General features: G+C 39.3%; 1 long non-coding RNA gene across 1 annotated transcript in view; it reads right to left on the bottom strand.

Moving 5' to 3' along the window:
* Positions 1-3,974: 3,974 nt before the first annotated feature.
* The window catches only part of LOC134810027 (uncharacterized), a 34,894-nt gene continuing 13,459 nt past the window's right edge, over positions 3,975-25,409 (bottom strand). The window contains exons 2-4 of the long non-coding RNA XR_010157095.1: positions 13,488-13,649; positions 12,028-13,104; positions 3,975-4,537 (exon numbers count right to left, since the gene is read on the bottom strand). This is a non-coding gene — a long non-coding RNA (uncharacterized LOC134810027). The remainder of the gene's footprint in view (positions 4,538-12,027; positions 13,105-13,487; positions 13,650-25,409) is intronic.

Here is a 25,409-nt window from a genome sequence, read left to right as displayed (position 1 = left end):
CACTTTCTATTTTTCTCCCTGACATTTATCACCCTTTGATGCATTAGTTGTTTGTTTGTTGTCTGTTCCCCTTAGGATGGAAGCTCATTGGATGTAGGGACTTCATTCTGTTCATTGCTGTATCTCCAACACCTGCCTGGCATGTGGCAGATACCCCAAAATATTTTGGAGGTCAGAAACATACACAGGGGTGGAACATGGAGAATGTAATAGACAGTATTAAGCACTGTAGGTTTTATTCTAAAAGCAGTAAGAAGCCATTGGGAAGTTTGTTTTTATTTTTGTTTTTTTGAGACAGAGTCTTGCTCTGTCACCAAGGCTGAGTGCAATGGTGCAATCTCGGCCAACTGCAACCTCCACCTCCTGGGCTCAAGCGATCCTCCCACCTTAGCCTCCTGAGTAGCTGGGACTATAGGCATGTGCCATCATACCTGGCTAATTTTTGTATTTTTTATAGAGACAGGGTTTTGACATGTTGCCCAGGCTGGCCTTGAACACCTAGGCTCAAGCAATACATCTGCCTTGGCCTCCCAAAGTGCTGAGATTACAAATGTGAGCCATCATGCCTGGCCCCACTGGAAGTTTTAAGCAGTAGAGAATGTGATCTGCTTTGCATTTTGAGTTTACTGTGGATATATTATGGAGAATGACTGGAAGCAGGGGTCCAGAGATGGAACTCAGGGAATGTGCTGGTGGCTTGCATCAGGACGGTCAGTGGATGTGAAGAGAAGAATGTGAGCAAAGTAATTGGCAGATGAGCTGGAAAGAAGCTGGTGCCCAGGGTCACAGACTCCTCATATGGCCCCAGGCCTCTGTGACTCACCCTCAGCCAGGCTGGGCACTGAGGAGGGCCTGCTGTGCTGGCGCTCAGGCAGATGCAGGGAGTTTAGACTGAATTCTTCTGCAGATGGGAGTCTGAACTGAACCATCCACACTTCTCCCTTCATGCCCAACGATGAACATCTTAAGAGCAAGGCTCTGTCTGTTTGCAACACTCTTCATTCCACTCCTCACACATACACACTGCTGAAGACGTTCAACACTGCTGGAGGTTGGAGTCTCTGACAGTAAATGCAGAGACAAACTGGAATGCAAGTTGTCTATTAGGTCATGCCTGTAATCCCAGCACTTTGGGAGGCCAAGGCGGGTGGATCACCTGAGGTCGGGTGTTCGAGACCAGCCTGACCAACATGGAGAAACCCCATCTCTACTAAAAACACAAAATTAGCCGGATGTGGTGGCGGATGTCTATAATCCCAGTTCCTCAGGAGGCTGAGGCAGGAGAATCACTTGAACCCGGGAGGTGGAGGTTGCGGTGATCTGAGATCATGCCATTGCACTCCAGCCTGGGCAACAAGAGCGAAACTCCCTCTCAAACAAACAAACAAACAAACAAAAAACAAGATGTCTATTAGGAATGAACACCTATGGAAGGAAGGGGAGGAAGCAGGAGGATGGGTCAGAGGGAAAAATCAAAATACAATGTATACCTGACAAAGCCTTGGCCCACTTGATAAGGAGCATGGGAGCAAAGATCACCCATCAGTGTTGGGCTGAGCTGAAATGGCTGGCCCTATACCACTGAATACAGGCTGCCCAGGAAGGTGTGACCCAGGCTCTTGGCAGCTGAGGCAGATCCAAGAGGAGCTGACAGCTGGAGGTGCCTGCTGTATTCCCCCAGCAGCTGGGGAGCAAGTCCTTCCTTGAAGGGGATTTGGGTGGCTTGTCTCTGAGTGTACTATGGACGATATACAATTGCTGAGGGCTACTTGAGTGAAGCCCACTGTTCCTCCCCCTATGATATAAACTGGTCCCCAAGAAGAGTTAGCAACAGCTTGGGCTCTTTCTAGGCCTCTGAGCCAACTGGCCTGAATTGAGCACATGAACTAGACGCTAGTCTTGTATCAAAGAATCTCTTCAGACTCCAAAGAATACTTACAGATGAGATTCATTGAGAGGGCAATTCAGAGTCATTTCAGCCTCTGTTATGTTGTAGAAAGATATAGGCCTTGTGATCCCAGACAGTCTAGTGTTCCAATATGGTTCTGCCAAACACTAGCTCATGAGCCCAGGCAAGTTGACAAGCTGTCTGGAGGTATTTTCCCTCTTCTGTAGAATGTGTGTAATGATATTCAGAAGATAGGGCTGTCTCACTAATCTTGTCTTCTCATTGGCCTGCAGGTTTTGTTGAATGAATGAGTACCATTTGTTGTCAGATACTTGCACCCTTGTCTCACGCAGGTCACAGCAGTCATAAGTTCCTGGAGGGCAGGGGCTTCTATTCGCACTCACAGAGATGTGAACAGGAGCCACCCCTATTTTAGCACTTCTCAGTGCATGAGATTTCTTTGTCTAATTGCCACTTCTCCAGTCTGTGTGCACTGCCATTTTCATGACTGAAAATGTAGGGCCTGGTCCAGAGCCTGGCCCAGAGTTGGCCCCCAAAACACATTAGTTGGAATGATTGACACTAGCCGTAACATCCTGGGGATTCAACATCAACCCAACAGTCAACTCATGACATCCTTTGAGAACAAGTCCCAATTTTACCCTGACCTCAGCCCATCTTTCTGGAATCTCATTTTCATGGCAGGCTATACGCTGCCCCAGCTGGATTATAAAGTTGATCAAGAGTGGAGCATTTGCCATAGCTCACTGGTTCAGAGGCATTTTAATGTCACCCTGGTAAGCCTGTCTAAATTCCTTCCTGTCAGCTCTCTTTCACTTAGAAATATTTTTTTTTCTCTAGGTTGTGAGATAAAAGATTGCATATCCACAGAGGAAAACATAGCCTTTGATAGGACTCCAAATAATTTATGTTTGGCCAATTCAGCAAATTGCCCCTTGGTTGTTCAAAGCACAGTCCTTCACTTTGCTCCATAAAGTCTTGTGTAGTAGGATAAGCACCTGCTATGGACCTAGAAAGACCTGAATTCAAGTCCTGTGAGGTCTTGAACAAGTCTGCCCAACTTCTGAGAGCTTTGATTCCCATATCTGTGATGCTTATCTTGCAGGTTGGTTGAGAGTTTAGAAAAGTAATTGCCTGATACACTACACCTGCTCGACAGCATGCACTTATCATTTCCTTTTGCCAAGGGAAGGGGACAGAGGGTAGGCAATGCTGATGTCTGTTTTATTTAATGCCGTGTGATTTGCACTCAATGTGGGGACATGGAAAGTTCTGGCATCTGCTGCATTGACTCAGGACTGAGGAGGTCAGCAGGAGTACAGGCACCTGAAGGAGTGAAAAGCCATAGTATGGCCCTGAGAGGGACTGTCACAGAAAGTAGGAGCCTCTGAATTGTGAGCCAAAAGACAGAAGATTGAGCTTCTCTCCCATCAGTACCATCAGCACTTACATTACTCTTGTGGCAGATAGAACTGAGAATATGACTGAGACCCCTGCTCTGTCCTCTGCCTTCAAGAGAGCCTGGCTGTATCCTAAACACTGAGAAGTAGGCTGTTAGGTAGACTTTTCCAGGGAGGGAGAAGGAAAAGGGTTGGGGCTTGTAAACTTATAAACCAGACTGGAAGCTCCTTAAAGGTAGGAACTATGTCTGTATGGTCACTATTGAATTCTTAGCACTGAGCCTGACACATAGGAGACATTCAATATCTGTTTAATCCAAGCCAAGTTGTACATAGATTTTTTTCCATCCATCCATCCATCCATCCATCCATCCATCCATCCATCCATCCATCCGACACCCATTTGCTAAGGGCATACTCTGTCCTTGGTACTGGATTGGGTTGGGTTTATAGAGACAAAGTCAGCCTCTTACAGCTCACAGCCTAAGCAAGGGAGACAGCCATGGGTAACCCATAGCACCAGTGGGGACCAAATTTTCTGATAGAGAGGAGACCTAGGAGCATGAGGTAGGCATTCAACTTGTGGGAGGTAGAGAAAGACAAAAAAAAATTCTGAAGGAAGGGCAGGCAAATCAAATAAAGACACAGGTCATCTAGTTCAAAGCTGTGATTTTCCATCGTCTCTTTATAAAGTTTCTTTGGATAGTAACATAAGGATATCTGTAAAATAGCTGGCCCTAGGTATTTGCTCTCCAAAACACTGCAGTTGTCATCATTATCATCATCTTCACTGTTGTCAACACCGCTTGCTCTGCAGGGAAGGTAGAGGAGAGTACCTGTGTCTTGCTGGTTTGTGTTGCACATTTACACCATCCTGTCCCATCTATGCTTAGGGCTAGGTCTCTTAGTTTCCTCAAAGTTTAGAAGGTCTCGGAGAAAGGAGTGACCTGAGTAAGGTGGGGGAAAACTTCCAGGGTCCACAGGGGATCCTGAGGCTCTGAAGGACTTGAGAGGATAGTGAGGCAATTTGCTTGATTTTTGACCTTTCTTCCTGGGTCTTCCCCTCCTCAGTGACAGTTGGGCCTTGTGCCATCCACCAGGTGAGATCACAGCATTTCTCTCCTCTGGAGGACACAGCATCAAAGTGCCATCTTGGAAGCAGAGACCAGCCCTCACCAGACAACCAAACCTCCTGAATCCTTGATCTTGAACTTCTCAGCCTCCAGAACTGTGAGAAAATAAATGGTTGTTCTTTATAAATTACCCAGTCTCAGTTATTTTGTTATACCTGCACAAAATGAACTAAGACAGAAATTAGTCTTAGCATACTTGAGAGAAGTGAAGAGGGAGTTCAGCTCTGGTGTGGACCTAAGTTTTCGTGGAGGGTGCTAGGGGTCACTAGTGCTGGCTTTGGGAAGCACACTTTGTTCAGGGCATGGGACACATGCCCAGCAATCCAGGCTTTCCCGAAGGCTCTTGATTATCAGTTCTGTCCTCATAGTAGATAGGAGACACTGCAGACATTCACATGTGGGAAGACTGATGGAGAGCTCCAGCATTCAGATTTCCATCAAACCACACATCCTCAGCCTCAACGTGGTATGAACCAGCCCATGGCCAACACACCACTGTTTCTTTTTGTTGCAAGGTGGCCAGTTCAGATTGGCACTCAGAAGGGAAGGTTTCTAACTGAACCAAATGCCAACCAACAACACTCAACCTTCTAATCAGGAGACAATTTAGTGGTGAGTGAGTAATCCCAGGTCTGGCTGTATGCTAGTTACATGCAAAATAAAATCTAATAGATCTAATCAAATCATTCAAATACATTTATTTGTGCTTAATTAGGAGCAAAGGGGCTAGAGTGTTCAACATCTCTATTCTCTTGGCATTTGGCTTCTAAAAATCACTGCTATGGCCTATGCGACTCCAAAACATGATTTTTTCCTACAAATTTGATCTCTCTCTCTCTCTCTCTGTGTGTGTGTGTGTGTGTGCGCGCTACAAATTATTGGGGGGTTTATAACCACATTTGATAATAAATTAACACATTGCTAGAATTTACACTTCTGATCTAAAAAGCATAGAGGGAAGTGATCCAACACCTAACTTCTCTGCAGTGTAGGAAATTATTGAGTGAAAAGGGTCTGGCTGATTAGAAATTATATCCTCCTAACAAAAATCCACTATGTTTCTCTCCTTCATATGCACGTGAACCCGTGTTCTCTCATATTCTCTTGCTGTCTCTCATACATGTGGTAGGAAGCAAAAGAAAAGGGTTTTCTGGAATGTTCTGGAGCTTATGGAAATTGTTTCCATTTTTCAGGCTTTTAGAGGTGGTAACAATGCAAAATACTACTTAGTTTTCAGTGTGGCTCTGATAGGGAGACATTGATTATATCTCATAAATGAATCTTGTCCAGACCTATATGGCCTAGTGAGAGTTATTGATTTCTAAGTAGTCATGCTGGAAGACTGTGCACCTGTTCCACAGGTGCTTTGGTTGCTCTAAACAAGCCATTCAGTAACTCTCACTCTTCTTTTAAGATGGCCTTCAGGGTCATTTTACAAATTATGCAAGAAATTTATTCTTGTTATCATCCCATCATTGTGCAGAAGAGCAAGCAGAGTGGCGAGACAGTAGAGTTCAAGGTACTCAGCCATCAGGCTAAACTCGTAATGACCTTGGGCTATTTTCCAACATTTAAAACCCTCCTCCCAAGACAACAATTTGACCTCATTAAGGAGATATAAAAAGAATATGGCATAAGCTTGGGAAGTAACTTTTGTTCGTTTAGTTAGTTTTCTTTCCAACTTTTATTTTAGGTTCAAGGAATGTGCAGGTTTGTTACATGGGTAAATTGTGTATAGTGGGGACTTTGTAGACAGATGATTTTGTCACTCAGGTAATCAGCATAATACCCAATTGGTAGTTTTTCAATCCTCACCCTCCTCCTACCCTCCACCCTCAAGTAGGCCTCTTTGTGTCCACGTATACTCAATGTTTAGCTCCCACTTATAAGTGAGAACATGTAGTATTTGGTTTTATGTTCCCGTATTAATTCACTTAAGATAATCACCTCCAGCTTCATCCATGTTGCTGCCAAGAGCATGATTTCATTTTTATGGCTGCATAGTATTCTGTGGTGTATATGCACCACATTTTCTTTATCCAATCCATTATTGATGGGCATTTAGATTGATTCCATGTCTTTGGTATTGTGACTAGTGCTGTGATGAACATGTGTGTGTGTGTCTCTTTATGATAGAATGACTTATATTCCTTTGGGTATGTACCCACTAATGGGATTGCTGTGTCAAATTATAATTCTAAGTTCTCTCAGAAATCTCTAGACTGCTTTCCACTGAATTAATTTACTAATGACTGAAACTAATGACTGAACTAATTTACATTCCCACCAGTAGTATATAAGCATTCCCTTTTCTCCACAACCTTGCCAGCACGTGCTGTTTATTGATTTTATTAATAATAGTTATTCTGACTAGTGTGAGGTGGCATCTCATTGTAGTTTAGATTTGCATTTCCCTAATGATTAGTGATACTGAGTATTTTTTAATATGCTTTTTGGCCATGTGTATGTCTCTTTTGAGAAGTGTCTGCTCATGTCATTTGCCCATCTTTAAATGAGGCTGTTTGTTTATTGCTTGTTGATTTAAGTTCCTTATAGATTCTGGATATTAGACACTTGTTGGGGTCTTCTGTGGCTCCACATGAATTTAAGGATTGTTTTGGCCATTTCTTAAAAAATGACATTGGAATTTTGACAGGAATTACATTGAATCTGTAGATTGTTTTCGGTAGTATGGGCATTTTCACATTAATTCTTCCAATTCATGTACATGCGATATCTTCCCATTTATTTCTGTTTTCTTCAATTTCTTTCATCAGTGTTTTACAGGTTCAGTACACAGATCTTTTACCTCCTTGATTAAATTTAGACCTAAGTATTAATTTTTTTGGTTGCTATTGTAAGTGGGATTACTTACCTAATTTGATATTCAGATAGCTTGTTATTAGTATAAGGAAATGTTCCTCATTTTTGTATGTTGATTTTGTAATCTGAAACTTTACTGAATTTATCAGTTTTAACAGATTTTTAGTGAAGCATTTATGTTTTCCATACATAAGATCATATCATCAGCAAATAGAGATAATTTTACTTCTTCCTTTTCTATTAGAATGTCTCTTATTTCTTTCTCATGCTTAATTGCTCTGGCTAGAACATCCAATACTATGTTGAAAAGAAGTGGTGAGAGTGGCATCCTCTCTGATCGCAGATGAACAGCTTTCAAATTTTCATCGAGAATGATGTTAGCTATGGGTTTGTCATGTATGGGCTTTGTTTTGTTCAGATAATTCCCTGTATACCTAATCTGTTGAGAGTTTTTTCTTAATCATGAAAGAACGTTGAATTTTGTCAAATAGTTTTTATGTATCTGTTGAGATGATCATATAACGTTTATCCTTCATTTCATTAATGTGGCATATTTCATTTATTGATTTGCATATATTGAAGCATCGTTGCACCCCAGGGATAAATCCTACTTGTTCATGGTAAATTATTCTTTCAATGTGCTCTTTAATTTAGTTTGCTAATATTTTATTGAGGATTTTACATCTGTGTTCACCAGGGATATTGGCTTGTAATTTTCTTTTCTTGTAGTGTCCTTGTCTGGCCTTGGTAAAAAGGTAATGCTAGCCTTGTAAAACAAGTTCAGAAGTATTCTTTCTACCATGATTTTTTGGGAAGGATTCGTGAAGAATTTGTATTAGTTCTTCTTTAAGTGTTGGGAAGAATCAGTAGTAAAGCTGTCTGATTCTGGGCTTTTCTTTGGTGAGAGTTTTTTTTTTTTTTAACTACTGATTCAATCCCTTACTCATGATTTGACCAGAAAATCTGGTCAAATCAGATTTTCTATTTCTTCATTCTTCATTCTTGGTAGGTTGTATGTATCTAGGAATTTATCCATTTGTTCTTGGTTTTACAATTTGTTGGCATATACTTGTTCATATTAGTCTCTTATTATCTATTGTATTTTGGTGGTATCAGTTGTAATGTCTCCTCTTTCATTTGTGATGTTATTTATTTGAGTAGTTATTCTTTATTTCCTAGTTGGTCTAGCTAAGGGTTTGTCTTTTCTTTTTTAACCTTTTCAAAAAACCAACTTTCAGTTTTATCAATGTTTCTATTGTTTTTCTAGTCTCTATTTCAGTTATTTCTACTCTGATCTTTGCTATGTCCTCTCTTCTGCTCACTTTGGGCTTAGTTTGTTCTTTTACCAATTTATTGAGTTATAACAGTAGATTGTGAATTTTTTTTATATATAGGTATTTGTTGCTATAAATTTTCCTCTTAGGGCTGCTTTTCCTAAGTTTTGGTATGTTGTGTTTTCATTTGTGTTTGTCTCAAGGTACTTTTTATTTCCTTTTTTATTTCTTCTGTGACCTATTAGTGTGCTCCACATCACTAATCATTAGGGAAATGCAAGTCTATTTGCTGATGACATGATCTTATGTATAGAAAACCATAAATGCATCACCAAAAAACTGTTAAAACTGATAAATTCTGTAAAGTTTCAGGTTACAAAATCAACATACAAAAATTAGGAACATTTCCTTATACTAATAACAAGCTATCTGAATAGCAAATTAAGTAAGTAATCCCACTTACAATAGCAACCAAAAAAATTAAATACTTAGGTCTAAATTTAATCAAGGAGGTAAAAGATCTGTGTACTGAAACTGTAACAGAAATATGTGCCACATATTTCTGTATTTTCCAAGATTTCTCCTGTTATTGATTTATAGTTTTATGCCATTGAGATCTGAAATGATACATGATATGACCTCATTCCTCTTACATGTGTTGAGATTTGTTTTGTGGCCTAAAATATGATCTACCTTGGAAGATGTTCCCTGTGTACTTCAGAAGAGTGTGTATTTTGTTGTTGGATGGAATGTGCTGTATATGTCTGTCAGGTCCATTTGGTCTAAAGTATAATTCAAGACCAATGTTTATTAATTTTCTGTCTAGATAATATGCCCATTGTCCAAAGTGGGGTATTGAGGCACCATACTATAATAGTAACTCATTCTATCTCTCCCTTCAGATTATTTAATAATTGCTTTACAAATTTAGGTGCTCCAATGTTGGGGGCATATATATTTGCAATGTTACAAATATATATTTGTATATTCTTTATTATTATGTAATCATGTTTGTCTCTTTTTATAGTTTTTGACTTAAAGTGTATTTTGTCTGAGATAAGCATAGTTACACTTGCTCCTTTTAGTTTCCATTTGCATGGAATATCTTTTTGCATTCCTTTACTTTCAGCCTATGTGGGTCCTTACTAGTAAAGCAAGTTTTTTCTTGTTTTTTTTTTTTTCATCTATTGAGCCACTCTTTTTATTGGATGATTTAATTCATCTACATTCGATGTAATTATTGATAGTTTGGTAGGTCCCTTGTTTCTTTCTTCATCTTTTACTGTTTTCCTTTGTAGTTTGATGATTTTCTGTGGGGGTACAGTTTGAAAGCTTTTATTTTATATTTTGTGCAACTACTATAGGTTTTTGTTTTGTGGTTACCATCAGGCTTACATAAAACATGTTATCCTTAAAACAGATTACTTTAAGCTGACAATAATTGCTTTTAATTGCATACAAAACTCTACACTTTCACTGCCTTTCTCCCACCTTTTGTTTTTAATGTCGAAATTTACATTTGTTCTTGTATTTATATTTTTAATAATTTATTGGATCCACAGTTATTTTAAATAAGTTTGTCTTACAACCTTCCTAGTAGGAATAAAGTTACTTCACACCACCCTTTCAGAATTAGAGAATTCAGGGCTTAATTGAATCCTTATCTTACACAATTAAAAAATCAACTCAAAATGGATTAAAGACTTAAAAATAAGACCCAAAACTGTAAAAATGCTAGAAGAAAACAGTGGAAAATCTCCCTAACAGTGGTCTAAGCAATGGTATTTTTGGATGTAACCCTGAAAGCACAGGAAACAAAAGCAAAAATAGACAAATGGGGTTATATTAAACTAAAAAGCCTCTGCACAACAAAGGACACTACTAACAAAGTGAAGAGACAACTCATAGAAAGGGAGAAATTATTTGCAAACCATACATCTGACAAGGAGTTAATATCCAAAACATAGAAGCAACTCTAACAACTCAATAGCAAAGAAACAAAAACCTGATTTAAAAATGGGTGTTATAGTTTGGATATTTGTCCCCACCCAAATCTCATGTTGAAATCTAATCCCCAGTTGTGGATGTGAGGCCTGGTGGGAGATGTTTGGGTCATGGGGGCAAATCACTTGTGCTTAGTGCTGTCATCACAACCGTGAGTTCTCACAAGATCCGGTTGATGTAAAGTGTGGCACCTCCCCTCTCTCTCTTGCTCCTGCTTTCACCATGCTTTGTGCCTGCTCCCAAGTAGCCTTCTGCCATGAGTAAAAGCTCCCTGAGGCCACTCCAGAAGCTGAGGAGATGCCGGGGCTATGCTTTCTGTATAGGCTTCAAACTGTGAGCCAATTAAACCTATTTTCTTTATAACTTACCCAATCTCAGATATTAATTTCTCACAACAAAAGAATGATCTAACATAATGGGCAAAGGAGTTGAGCAGACGTTTCTCAAAGGAAGACACACAAATGGCCAACAGGTACATTAAAGAATGCCCAGCATCACTAATCATTAGGGAAATTCAAGTTAAAACCACAATGAGATATCACCTCACATCTGTTAATGTGGCTTTTATCAAGAAGAAGAAAGATAACAAATCTTGGAGTGATGCAGAAAAAGAAAACTCATACCCTGTTGGTGAGAATGTGATTTATACATCAATTATGGAAACTAACATGGAGGTTCCTCAAAAAATTAAAAATAGAACTACCGTATGACCTAGTAATCCCACTTCTGAATATATAAAGAAACTGAAATCATGTCAACAGAATATCTGTACTCTGCATGTTTATTGCAGCATTATTCACAATAGCTAAAACATGAAACAACTTAGGTATCCATCAATGGATGAGTGTATAAAGGAAATGTGAAACATACACAATAGAAAATTATTCAGCCTTAAAAACGGAGAAATCCTGTCACTTGCATCAACACGGATGAATCTGAAGGACATTATGCTAAGTAAAATAAACCAGGCACAGAAAGACAAATGCTGCATGATCTCACTTACATGTAAAAATCTAACAAAGTTGAACTCATAGAAATAGAGCGTAGAAAGAGGCTAAGAGTGGGCTGGGAGGGAGGGAATGAGGAGTTGCTGATGAAAGGGTACAGTGTTTCAGATTGAGAGGGGAATGGGAATTGTTAATCAAAGGGTACAAAGTTTCAGAGAGACAGTAGGGATAGATTTTGAGATATATTGTACACCAGGGTGACTATAGTCAATAATACTGCATTGTATATTTCAAAACAACTAAGACAGTAAATTTCAAATGTCTCACCATAAAAAAGATAGGTAAGCAAGGTGATGGATGTGTTAATTAGCTTGATTTAATCACACTGATTGTATATATACGTTAAAACATCGTTTTGACACCCCACAAATGTATACAGCTATGATCTGACAATAGAACAATTTAACAGCTCACAGAACCACGTCCTAAATAAATAGTTGTTATAAACTAAAATGAATAAAAGCAAAAAAGACGTACATGTGGATGTGAATATGCTTGGTCTATACCTGCCAGTGATGCTCTGGGACAAGAGGCTGAGGGAGTTGAGGTTTCTAAGAGGCTCTGTGGGGGCTTCCCTGCCTTCTTTGGCAGGGTCAGGCATTGCTGGAAAGCCAGGCTTTGATGTACACTGTTCTTTGAGACCTGTTTTCTCCTCCTGGCCCTTGTCAAGAGGACTAAGTCAAGCAGTGAGGGGCAGAATCACAATTTAACAAATGCCACAGGAAGTTATTGTTGGCAGTTTCCTATGTAGAGCTAGTTCAAGAACCCTCCAAAAATCTTCCTTCTGGTTACTATGTCACTTTCAGATATGTCTCAAGAAGACTTCTGTTGGAACAGGAATACATTACCTGGTTGGAAGAATACATTAATCAATAGCAGCTACTAGTAGTTTTGCAGGAAGTAGCTCACCTCCTCACCAGAAAGCTGCTTCAAGGTTCTATGGACACAGAAGCCAGGATGAGTCTTTCTCAAGAGTGAAGGTTAGGAGGAAGGGAGAAAGGATGGGAAGATGGCAGAGGTCTAGCATACAAGACTCTCCCAGAAAGGCATTTGTGGGAGTAATGTAGGGACAATTAGAAACTTGAGGCTTGAGCCTGGGAAAGGAGACCTCTGGCAAACCATGTTTTCTTGATTTATTAGGGTGTGGTCTTGTCCCATTTTCTACAGCACTGTTTCCCTCTCCTACCCATCTACTTTGGAGAGATGCAGAGGAGACAAATACAAAGAAGGGATTAAGTTTGAAAGAATTCTACTTTCTATTTTTTTCTGAGATGAACCCAAGGGGATTACGTTTGAAAAAATTCTACTTTGTATTATTTTTCTGGGATGAACCCAAGGTGATATTTCTCAAAGAGGTGATAAAAAACCTATTATTTGAAATTGCAGTGTAGTGTCACTAAGAGGCTATTTCCTATTCAAGCCAAGAGGTTCCTGGAACGAAAGGAAACTTCTTTGTGCTTTTTCAGCTTAGTCTTGTGATTTCTGGCAGTGCCATGGGCCCAGGCAAGCAGCCTTCTGGGACAGTAGCCCTTTAAATGTCAACCAACTGCTGTCCTAGAAAGAAGAGAGAAAGACAAATAGTCTGGACATGGCATTTGGGACTCCCTTTGCCAATACTGCTATGTATTTTGAATGCCCTTATTTATAGTTAAAATTTTCTAAGTCACCCAGGTGTGCAGGATTTGAACTATATTTTTTCATCAAATGTTTACTCTCAGAATCCAGTCTTATTCCTTTCAAGAGAGTGCTTCCCACAGAAATACAAACTACCATCATAGAATACTGTAAACAACTCTATGTAAATAAACTAGAAAATCTAGAAAAAATGGATAAATTCCTGGACACATACACCCTCCCAAGACTAAACAAGGAAGAAGTTGAATCTCTGAATAGACCAATAACAGCCTCTAAAATTGAGACAATAATTAATAGCCTACCAACCAAAAAAAGTCCAGGACCAGACGGATTCACAGCCGAATTCTACCAGAGGTATAAAGAGGAGCAGGTACCATTCCTTCTGAAACTATTCCAATCAATAGAAAAAGAGGGAATCCTCCCTAACTCATTTTATGAGGCCAGCAGCATCCTGATACCAAAGTCTGGAAGAGACACAACAAAAAAAGAGAATTTTAGACCAATATCCCTGATGAACATCAATGCAAAAATCCTTAATAAAATACTGGCAAACCGAATCCAGTAGCACATCGAAAAGCTTATCCACCACGATCAAGTCGGCTTCATCCCTGGGATGCAAGGCTGTTTCAACATATGCAAATCAATAAACATAATCCATCACATAAACAGAACCAATGACAAAACCACATGATTATCTCAATAGATGCAGAAAAGGCCTTTGACAAAATTCAACAGCACTTCATGCTAAAAACTGTCAATAAACTAGGTATTGATGGAACATATCTCAAAATAATAAGAGCTATTTATGACAAACCAACAGCCAATAACACACTGAATGGGCAAAAACTGGAGGCATTCCCTTTGAAAACTGGCACAAGACAGGGATGCCCTCTCTCACCACTCCTATTCAACATTAGTGTTGGATGTTTGGCCAGGGCAATCAGGCAAGAGAAATAAATAAAGGCTATTCAATTAGGAAAAGAGGAAGTCAAGTTGTACCTGTTTGCAGATGACATGGTTGTATATTTAGAAAACCCCATCATCTCAGCTCAAAATCTCCTTAAGCTGATAAACAACTTCAGCAAAGTCTCAGGACACAAAATCAATGTGCAAAAATCACAAGCATTCCTATACACCAATAATAGACAAACAGAGAGCCAAATCGTGAGTGAATTCCCATTCACAAGATGAAGAGAATAAAATACCTACTAATCCAACTTACAAGGGATGTGAAGGGTCTCTTCAAGGAGAACTACAAACCACTGCTCAACAAAATAAAAGAGGACACAAACAAATGGAAGAACATTCCATGTTCATGGATAGGAAGAATCAACATCATGAAAATGGCCATACTGTCCAAGGCAATTTATAGATTCAATGCCATCCCCATCAAGCTACCAATGACTTTCTTCACAGAATTGGAAAAAACTACTTTAAAGTTCATATGGAACCAAAAAAGAGCCTGCATTGCCAAGACAATCCTAAGCAAAAAGAACAAAGCTGGAGGCATCACACTACCTGACTTCAAACAATACTACAAGGCTACAGTAACCAAAACAGCATGGAACTGGTACCAAAAACAGATATATAGACCAATGGAACAGAACAGAGGCCTCAGAAATAACACCACACATCTACAACCATCTGATCTTTGACAAACCTGACAAAAACAAGAAATGGGGAAAGGATTCCCTATTTAATAAATGGTGCTGGGAAAACTGGCTAGCCATATGTAGAAAGCTGAAACTGGATCCCTTCCTTACACCTTATACAAAAATTAATTCAAGATGGATTAGTGACTTAAATGTTAGACCTAAAGCCATAAAAACCCTAGAAGAAAACCTAGGCAATACCATTCAGGCAAAGACTTCATGACTAAAACACAAAAAGCAGTGGCAACAAAAGCCAAAATTGACAAATGGGATCTAATTAAATTAAGGAGCTTCTGCACAGCAAAAGAAACTACCATCAGAGTGAACAGGCAACCTACAGAATGGGAGAAAATTTTTGCAATCTACCCATCTGACAAAGGGCTAATATCTGGAATCTACAAAGAACTTAAACAAATTTCCAAGAAAAAAAAACCCATCAAAAAGTGGGCAAAGGATATGAACAGACACTTCTCAAAAGAAGACATTTATGCAGCCAAAAGACACATGAAAAAATGCTCATCATCACTGGTCATCAGAGAAATGCAAATCAAAACCACAGTGAAATGCCATCTCACACCAGTTAGAATGGCGATCGCTAAAAAGTCAGGAAACAACGAATGCTGGAGAGGATATGGAGAAATAGGAACACTTTTACACCGTTGGTGGGAGTGTAAACTAGTTCAACCACTGTGGAAGACAGTGTGGCAATTCCTCAAGGATCTAGAACTAGAAATACCATTTGACCCAGCCACCCCATTACTGGGTATATACCCAAAGGATTATAAATCATGCTACTATAAAGATACATGCACATGTATGTTTATTGCAGCACTATTCACAATAGCAAAGACTTGGAACCAACCCAAATGTCCATCAATGATAGATTGGATTAAGGAAATGTGGCACATATACACCATGGAATACTATGCAGTATTGCATGAACAAGGATGAGTTCATGTCCTTTGCAGGGGCACGGATGCAGCTGGAAACCATAATTCTGAGCAAACTATCACAAGAACAGAAAACCAAACACCACATGTTCTCATTCATAGGTGGGAATTGAACAATGAGAACACTTGGACACAGGGCAGGGAACATCATACCCTGGGGCCTGTCCTGGGGTAGGGGGCAGAGGGAGGGATAGCATTAGAAGAAATACCTAGTGTAAATGATGAGTTAATGGGTGCAGCAAACCAACATGGCACATGTATACCTATGTAACAAACCTGCACGTTGTGCACATGTACCCTAGAACTTAAGGTATAATAAATAAGACAGACAAACCAAAAAAAAAAAAAGCAAAAATTCTAATATTCACCCACCTCTTTTATTAGCTGTGGAGTTTTCAGGTAAAAAATAAATGTTTAATTGTCAAAAAAAAAAAGTGCTTCCTTGCTAGTGGGTTAATAGCATCCAACTGGTAGATTGTTGTATGGATTATATGCTGTAATGTCCCTAGAAATCCGGAACTCAAGAGTTTGGTCTCTGTGCCTATTGTGCTATATAGCCTTTCACATTTTGTGTAACCTCTTCTGGCTCGCTTTTCTCAATGGCAAAATAATAATAATAATTCAGGCATGTACTGTCTAGTTTTTTTTATGTTTGTTTGGTGTTTTCTGCTCTTTAGTGATAGGGAAAATAAAAGCATACATTGGCAAACAATGTAAAACCTTATTCAATAACAGATGGAAACTAGGAGGATGTGGACAATCACCAGTGAGGCTCCTGCACAGCTCTTTTGAATGCAGCCCACACAGGTCCAGTATGTGATAAGACTGGGCCTTTAAAAATTCATACCAAATCTCACAGTTTCTATCCATGCACAAATTCCATGCTGGCTCAGGGTAATTTCTGCAAAGAGACTGTGCCTTTCACATAATTTATGTTCTCTTTTCACTCTGTGGGGGCTGTAGGCAGATGCCTGCAGGAGTGTGAATTTGATGAAGTCATCAGCCAGCTCTGTGCTGTTCCTGGATGGGCTGGTGCTTCCGGACCCTGCTGGGCAGAAAGGCTGAGGAAAGCTCTCAATCTGTGCACCAAAAAGGGTGTAATGACTCAGCTAGGAACCCCAATAACCAAAGAGGGAAAACATGGCACTGCATTCCTTCAGTCAAAGGCAACTCTTATTTTCCTTCGAGTCATCCTGGGCCTGAACAAGCTCTTGGAATTATAAAGCCTGATTCCTCAGGTCAGCATAATGTGTCTAAAGACCACAGGAGAATTTCCTGATCCAGGAAGCTTGGGGTGGGATGGAGGGAGTGGTGTGTATGTGTGTGCACATGCGTTTATGTGTTTTAGGGAGGTAGGGATGGAAAGGGTCTGCTGTTACTGAGAATCCACAGTCTTTTGGGGAATAGGCTTCTTGCATCTGTGATGTAATGAGGTATATGTCCCAGAAGGCTTGAGTCAACAGGCCCCTCCAGGGAGCACCAGGACCGGTACTTTGGTTTCCAGATATTTGGGGTGGGGGTGAGTTGGAGGATCCCTCTTGCCTTTGAAGTTGAGCCTCTCTGGGTAGCTTATCTCACTATAAAGACATTGCTTTTTTATATCCAATTATGGTCCCACAGAAGGATGTTCTTTACTGGATCACAAATCTCTTCAAGTCACCAAAGGATACTGAACACTCACTCTATGGCAGGCTTTCTGTATCAGAAACTAAGGAAAAGAGTGAATAAGATGGTGGTTCTGAGTTCAGGAAGCTTACAAAACAGCAAAAGCTTCCTGTGAGCTAGCAGTATACCAGGCTCTGTCCTAAGTCTTTAACATTTAGTCCTCGCAACAGCCCTATGCAGTAGTTGCATTAATATTGTTGTTACTTTAGATATGAAAAATGGAGTCATGGATTAAATGACCTAAATTAATACAGCTAGTCAATTGTAGAGCCAGGCAGTCTGACTCTAGGGTTGATGATTAAACTATTATGGTTGCTCAGCAGTTTGAAGACCAGCCTGAGAAAAATGGTGAAATGCTGTCTTTACTAAAAATACAAAAAAATAAATAAATAGCTGGGTGTGGTGGTGCAGGTCTGTGGTCCTAGCTACTCAGGAGGCTGAGATGGGAGGATCACCTGAGCCCAGGGAGGTTGAGGCTGTGGTGAGCCACGATGGCGCCACTGAACTCCAGCCTGGGCAACAGAGTGAGACCCTGCCTTAAAAACAAACAAGCAAAAACACTATTATTGTTTGCTGCATTAGTCTATCAAGAAGAGAACATACAGAAAAATATAATGCATCAAGTGCTATGGAGGGGTAAGTACACAGACTGTCAGAGCAAAGAGAATGATGTATGGGAAGGGGAGAGTGACCAGACACTGCTTCCCAGAGGAAGTGACATCTGAGCTGAGCTCTAACATTGATTGCTCACTAGCCAGGCAAAATGGGGATGTGGGTTTCAGGCAGAGAAAAAATAAAGTGCAAAAGTCTCACAGTGAGAGAGAGCATGGTTTATTGATATTTAAGGAATGGAAGGAATTCAGTGAGGTTGAATCATAAATTTCACAGCAGGAAATATTCAGACATGAGATTGCAGAGGTTTGTTTATCCATTCAACATTTATTTAGCACCCACAATATGTCAGACAATGTGTTAGACTCAAGTAAGATATCAGTTGAAAAAAATATGGTGTTTGCCATCATGGAACTTATAGTCTATAAAATGAAATGACATCTAGTCTCACCTGGCAGAAAAAAAAATAATTAAACTTGGAAAGAAGGCAAAAAGGTGAATAGAATGTTCTTTCAATGTCATACTGGGACATTGTTTAATGGATTCACTAAACAATAATTTAAATATCTAGAATAATGTACCTGTTTTTTATTTTGATATTCACTATTAACTATGAAGTCATACTCTGATGTTAAAGGTTTTATTAGTCTGTTCTCACGCTGCTGTAAAGGTAGTACCCAAGACTGGGTAATTTACAAAGGAAAGAGGTTTAATTGACTCACAGTTCCACGTAGCTGGGAGGCCTTGGGAAACTTACAATCATGGTAGAAGGGGAAGCAGGTGAAAGAGATCATGTGAGAGTGCAGGAAAAACTACCATTTATAAAACCATCAGATCTCATGAGAATTCACTCACTATCATGACAACAGGGAAACTGCCCCCATGATCCAACCACTTCCCATCAGGTCTCTCTCTCCGCACCTGTGGGTTACAATTCAAGATGAGATTTGGGTGGTGACACAAAACCTAAACATATCAAATGCATAATGTAGGTATCTGTGTGGCAGAAAAGATAAGTTTCAAGGTCACAGTTTTATTGTCCTGTAGGAATTTAACAAATTAAATCTCCATTCTAGTATGTTAGTTTTCTATTGTTGCTATAGCAAATTCCCACAAATGTTGTGGCTTAAAACAACTCAGATTTATTATTCCATACTTCTGAATGTCAGAAGTTTGGTACAAGTCTTACCAGACTAAAGTCAAGGTCTGTGCATGCTTTGCTCCTTTTTGAAGTCTCTCAGGAGAGAATCTGTTTCCGGCTCATGTGAGTTATTGGAAGAATTCAGTTCCTTACAGGTTTGTGACTGAGGTCCCCATCCATATTCTTGCTAAGTATAAGTTGAGGGATATTCCCAGCTTGTGGAGGTCATCACATTCTTGGCTCATGGTCCCCTTCCTCTAACTTCAAAGCCAGCAACAGCAGATCCTTCTCACATAGCATCTTTCTGACCTACCATCTGCCTTCCTCTTCTATTTTTATTCTGTGATTAAACTGAGCACACTCAGATAATCCAGGATTATTTCCCATATAAATATCCTTAGACTAAATTAATTTTTAAAATCTTTTTTGCCATGTAAGATATTATACTCACAGGTTCTGGGGATACAAGTGTTGGGGGATCTTATTTCAGCCTACCACAATATAGTAAACACAGTCCATGTTCCTCAAAATGCTCTTTTATTTACTTATTTTTTGTGTAAAAAATAAGTTTTATTTTTCATCCTTACCATATTTTAAAGAGATATTTTTCTTAGTTTCATAGTAAGTCTTTTTTAAAAATCTATTTTTATTCATTTTTGTGGGTACATAGTAGGTATATATATTTATGGGGTACATGAAATGTTTTGATACAAGCATGCAATGTAAAATAAGCACATCAAGGAGAATGGGGTATCCATCCACTCAAGCATTTATTCATTGAGTTGCAAACAACCTAATTACTCTCTTTATTTAAAAATGTGCAGTTATTATTAATAATAGTCGCTATTTGTGCTATCAAATAGTAGATCTTTTTTATTTTTTCTATTTTTTTTGTACCCATTAATGATCCTCACCTTATCCGCCCCTTCCTACTACCCTTTCCAGCCTCTGGTAAACATCCTCCTGCTCTCTATGTCCATGAGTTCAATTGTTTTGATTTTTAGATCCCACAAATAAGCGAGAACATGCAATATTTGTCTTTCTGTGCTTGGCTTATTTCACTTAACGTACTGATCTCCAGTTCCATCTATGTTGTTCATATTGTTGCAAATGACTGAATCTCATTATTTTTTATGGGTGAATAGTACTTCATTGTATATGTGTACCACATTTTCTTTATCCATTCATCTGTTGGTGGACACTCAGGTTGCTTCCAAATCTTAGCTATTGAAAACAGTGCTGCAGCAAACATAGGAGTCCACGTATCTTGTCGATATACTGATTTCTTTTGTTTTGGGTATATATCCAGCAGTGGAGTTGCTGGATTAAATGGTAGCTCAATTTTTAGTTTGTTGAGGCATCTCCAAATTGTTCCCCATAGTGGTTGTACTAATTTACATTCCTACCAAGAGTATACAAGGGTCCCCTTTTCCCCACATCCTTTCCAGCATTTGTTATTGCCTGTCTTTTGGATATAAGCCATTTTAACTGGGGTGAGATGATATCTCATCATAGTTTTGATTTGCATTTCTCTGATGATTGGTAATGTTGAGCCCCTTTTTCTATGCCTGTTTGCCATTTGTATATCTTCTTTTGAGAAATGTCTATTCAAATCTTTTGCCCATTTTTGATCAGATTATTTGATTTTTTTTCCTATAGCTTCTTATATATTCTGGTTATTAATTACTTGTCAGTTGAGTAGTTTGCAAATATTTTCTCACATTCTGTGGGTTGTCTCTTCTCTTTGTTGATTGCATCCTTTTCTGGGCAGAAACTTTTTAAGTTGATGTGATCCTATTTGTCCGTTTTTGCTTTGGTTGCCTGTACTTGCGGGGTAATAAGAAATTTTTGCCCATACCAATGTCCTGGAGATTTTCCCCAATGTTTTCTTATAGTAGTTTCATAATTTGAGGTCTTAGATTTAAGTCTTTAATCCATTTTGACTCTATTTGTTTATATGGTGAGAGATAGGGGTCTAGTTTCATTCTTTTGCATGTCTCTAGTCTGATTAGCTAAGACTTCTAGCACTATGTTGAATAACAGTGGTGACAACAGGCGCCCTTGTTGTGTTCCTTATCTTAGAGGAAAAGCTTTCAGTTTTTCCCCATTCAGTATATTAGCGTGGGTCTGTTGTTTTTATTATGTTGAAGTATGTTCCTTCTATCCCCAGGTTTTGAGAGTTTTTATCATGAAGGGATGTTGAATTTTATCAAATGCTTTTTCAGTGTCAATGAAATGATCATATGATTTTTCTCCTTCATTCTGTTTATAGGATATATCACATTGATTGATTTGTATATGTTGAATCATCCTTGCATCTCAGGGATAAATCCTACTTGGTCATGATGAATAATCTTTCTAATGTGTTGTTGAATTCAGCTTCCTAGTATTTTGTTGAGGATTTGTGCATCAATATTCATCAGAGATATTGGCCTGTAGTTTTCTTTTTTTGATGTGTCTTTGACTGGTTTTGATATCAGGGTAATACTGGCCTCATAGAATGAGTTTGGAGATCTTCCAACCTCCTTTATTTTTGGGAATAGTTTGAGTAGGATTGATATTAGTTCTTCCTTAAATAGTAGAATTAGAAGAACTAATTGGTATTTGTTCTTATTTAAATATTTAGTAGAATTCGGTTTAGTAGAACTCAGTCAAAGCCATCAGGTCCCAGGCTTTTCTTTACTGGGAGATTTTTATTATTGTTATTATTATGATTTCAATCTTGTTACTTGTTATCAGTCTGTTCAGGTTTTGAATTTCTTTCTGGTTCAATCTTGGTAGGTTGTATGAATCTAGGAATTTGTCCATTTTTTCTAAATTTTCCAATTTACTGGAATATAGTTGCTCATAGTAGTCACTAGTGATCCTTTGAATTTCTGCAGTATCAGTTGTAGTATGTCCTTTTTAATTTCTGATTTTATTTATTTGAATATTTTCTCTTTTTCTCTTAGTCTGGCTAAAGGTTTGTCAATTTTGTTAAACTCCGAAAAACTTTTTTGTTTCATTGAGGTTTGTATTGTTTTTCCATTTCTATTTCATTTGTTTCTATTCTGACCTTTATTAATTTTTTTCTTCTACTGATTTTTGGTTGGGTTTTCTCTTGCTTTTCTAGTTCTTTAAGTTGCATTAGATTGTTTATTTGATCAAAATGCTCTTTTAAATAACTTTACCATCTTAGTTATTTCCTTATTGATGAATCAGTAATTTTGGATACATGTTGTTTCTATATTTGCATGTTTTTAAATTTTGGGGAATTGAAATAATTGTTGGTTTTTGAAGATTTGCTGAGATTGTCAAGTGGACTAACCTGCTAGTTTTCATTAAACTCTGAGGCATGGGAAACAAACCTGGGCTGCTGCAGCTCCGGCAAGTGATTTTGGCTCCTACAATGGATCTCAAGTGGTAATAAATCTTCGTCTTTCCTCTCTCTCACACACACTTTCACTTGCTTACTCTTCTAATCATGTTTCTCTTTTTTATTTCTGGCCCTTGGATAGATTTAGCCATAGTTCTGATTTAAGCATGACCAATAGTCATTTGCCACTGGTGACTGCAATGATGGGACTCTGGCTGCATAGTGTGATCATTTGGTGATCTTTACTAGAACGATGGGATATACTCTCTTGGGTGAGAAATGAGAGATAATTCTGTTAGTCTTTTCAGTTTGTTTGACCATTTGTGAGCTCAAGTAACTAAGAAAATATTTTGTGCTTCCTGGAACTAAGCATATCCTTTGAGATCTGGATAAGTGAATGTTTGTATTTCTATCTGTTCTTGACCTGTGACTTAGTTTACAGAACTGAAACTGCAAGCTCTCTGTACGTTTGTATGTAATTAAGAAAAGCTTTACTTCTCACTGTGAGTGTGAAACATTTTCCTTCTCCTGAAGGATATTAATAAATTAGATTACAATGTCTCTTAAATTAATTAAATGCTTCATAGGACTTTAAGGAATTACATAGATATAATATTCTCAGAATTCCCCGTATTAGTTTATTCTCACATTGCTATAAAAAAACTACCTGAGACTGGGTAGTTTATAAAGAAAAGAGGTTTAATTGATTCACAATTCCACAGGCTGTACAGGAAGCATGACTTGGGAGCCCTCAGAAAACTTACAATCATGGCAGAAGGCAAAGGGGAACCAAACACATCTTCATATAGTGACAGGGGAGAGATGGTGAAAGGGAAGCACTACACACTTTCAAACAACAACTAGATTTTGTGACAACTCACTCACTATCAGGAGAACAGCAGGGGAGAAATACACCCCCATGATCCAATCAACTTACACCAGGTTCCTCCCCTAACATTGGGAATTACAGTTTGACATGAGATTTGGGTGGGGACACAGAGTCAAACCATATCATTCTGCTCCTGGACCCCCCCAAATCTCATGTTCTTCTCACATTTCAAAACACAATCATACCCTCCCAACAGCCCTCCAAAGTCTTAACTCATTCCAGCATTAACTCTAAAGTTCAAGTCCAAAGTCTCATCTGAGACAAGGCAAGTTGTTTCCCTCTGTGAGCCTGCAAATCAAAAACAAGTTTGTTTTTCTATGATATAATGGGGGTATAGGCATTGAGTAAATTCTCTCATTCCAAAAGGGAGAAATTGGCCAAAACAAAGGGATCTACAGGCCCCATGCAAGTCCCAAACCCAGCAGGGCAGTTCTTAAATCTTAAAGCTCCAAAATAATCTCCTTTGACTCCATGTCTCACATCCAGGCCACATTGATGCAAGGGGTAGGCTCCCAAGGCCTTGGGCAGCTCTGCCTCTGTGGCTCTGCAGGGTACAGCCCTCATGGCTGGCACTGAGTGCCTTTGGCTTTTCCATATGCACAGTGCAAGCTGTCAAAAGACCTACCATTCTGGGAGGTGGAGGATAGTGGCCCTCTTCTCACAGCTCCACTAGGCAGTGCCCAAATGGGGACTCTGTGTGGGGGCTCCAGCCCCACATTTCCCCTCCACACTGCCCTAGTGGAAGGTCTCCATGAGGGCTCCATCCTTTCAGCAGGCTTCTGCCTGGACATTCAGGCATTTCCAAACATCCTCTGAAATCTAGGCAGATTCCCCCAAACCTCAACTCTTGCCTTCTGTACATGCACAGGCCCAACACCACTTGGAAGTCAGCAAGGCTTGGGGTTTGCATCCTCTGAAGCAATGACCCCAGCAGTACTTTGACCCATTTTAGTCACAGCTGGAGCTGGGGCAATTGGGATGCAGGGTGCCTTGTCCCAAGGATGCACAGAGCAGCAGGGCCCTGAGTCTGACCCACAAAACATTTTTTCCCTTTTAGGCCTGCAGGCCTGTGATGGGAGGGGCTCCTGCTAAGGTCTCTGAAATGCCCTGAAGGTATTCTCTCCATTGTCTTGGCTATTAACATTCAGCTCTTCTTTACTTATGCAAATTTCTGTAACCTTGAATTTTTTTTCCCAGAAAATGGGTTTTTCTTCTTTATTGCATGATCTGACTGCATGTTTTCCAAACTTTTATGCTCTGCTTCCCTTTTAAATATAAGGTCTAGTTTTAGGTCATTTCTTTGGTCATGCAAATGAGCATAAGCTTTTAGATGCAGCCAGGCCATATCTTGAACACTTTTCTGCTTAGAAATTTCTTCCACCAGATACCCTAAATCATGTCTCTCAAGTTCAAAGTTCCACAGATCTCTAGAGCAGGGGCACGATGCTGCCAGTCTCTTTGCTAAAGTGTAGCAAGAGGGATCTTTTATTCCAGTTCCCAGTAAGTTCCTCATCTCCATATGAGACCACCTCAGCTTGGACATCACTGTTCATAACACTATCAGCATTTTGGTCAAATCATTCAACAAGTTTCTAGGAAGTTCCAAATTTCCCTCATCTTCCTGTCTTCTTCTGAACACTCCAAACTGTTTCAACTTCTGCCCATTACACAGTTCCAAAGTTGCTTTTACATTTTCATGTATCTTTATAGAAATGCCCCACTTCTTTGGTACCAATTTTCTGTATTAGTTTGTTCTCACATTTCTATAAAGAACTATCTGAAACTGGATAGTTTTTAAAGAAAAGAGGTTTAATTGACTCACAGTTCCACAGGCTGTACCAGAGGCATGGCTGGGGAGGCTTCAGGAAACTTGCAATCATGGTGGAAGTAAAGGGAAAGCAAGCACATCTTCACATGGTGACAGGAGACAGAGAGCAAAAGGGGAAGTGCTACACAATTT

The sequence above is a fragment of the Pan troglodytes genome, chromosome 4 (assembly GCF_028858775.2).
Source record: "Pan troglodytes isolate AG18354 chromosome 4, NHGRI_mPanTro3-v2.0_pri, whole genome shotgun sequence".
In the NCBI taxonomy this organism is placed as follows: Eukaryota; Metazoa; Chordata; class Mammalia; order Primates; family Hominidae; genus Pan; species Pan troglodytes.
Note: the sequence above shows the minus strand (reverse complement) of the source record. Positions and strands in the feature narration are given on the sequence as shown.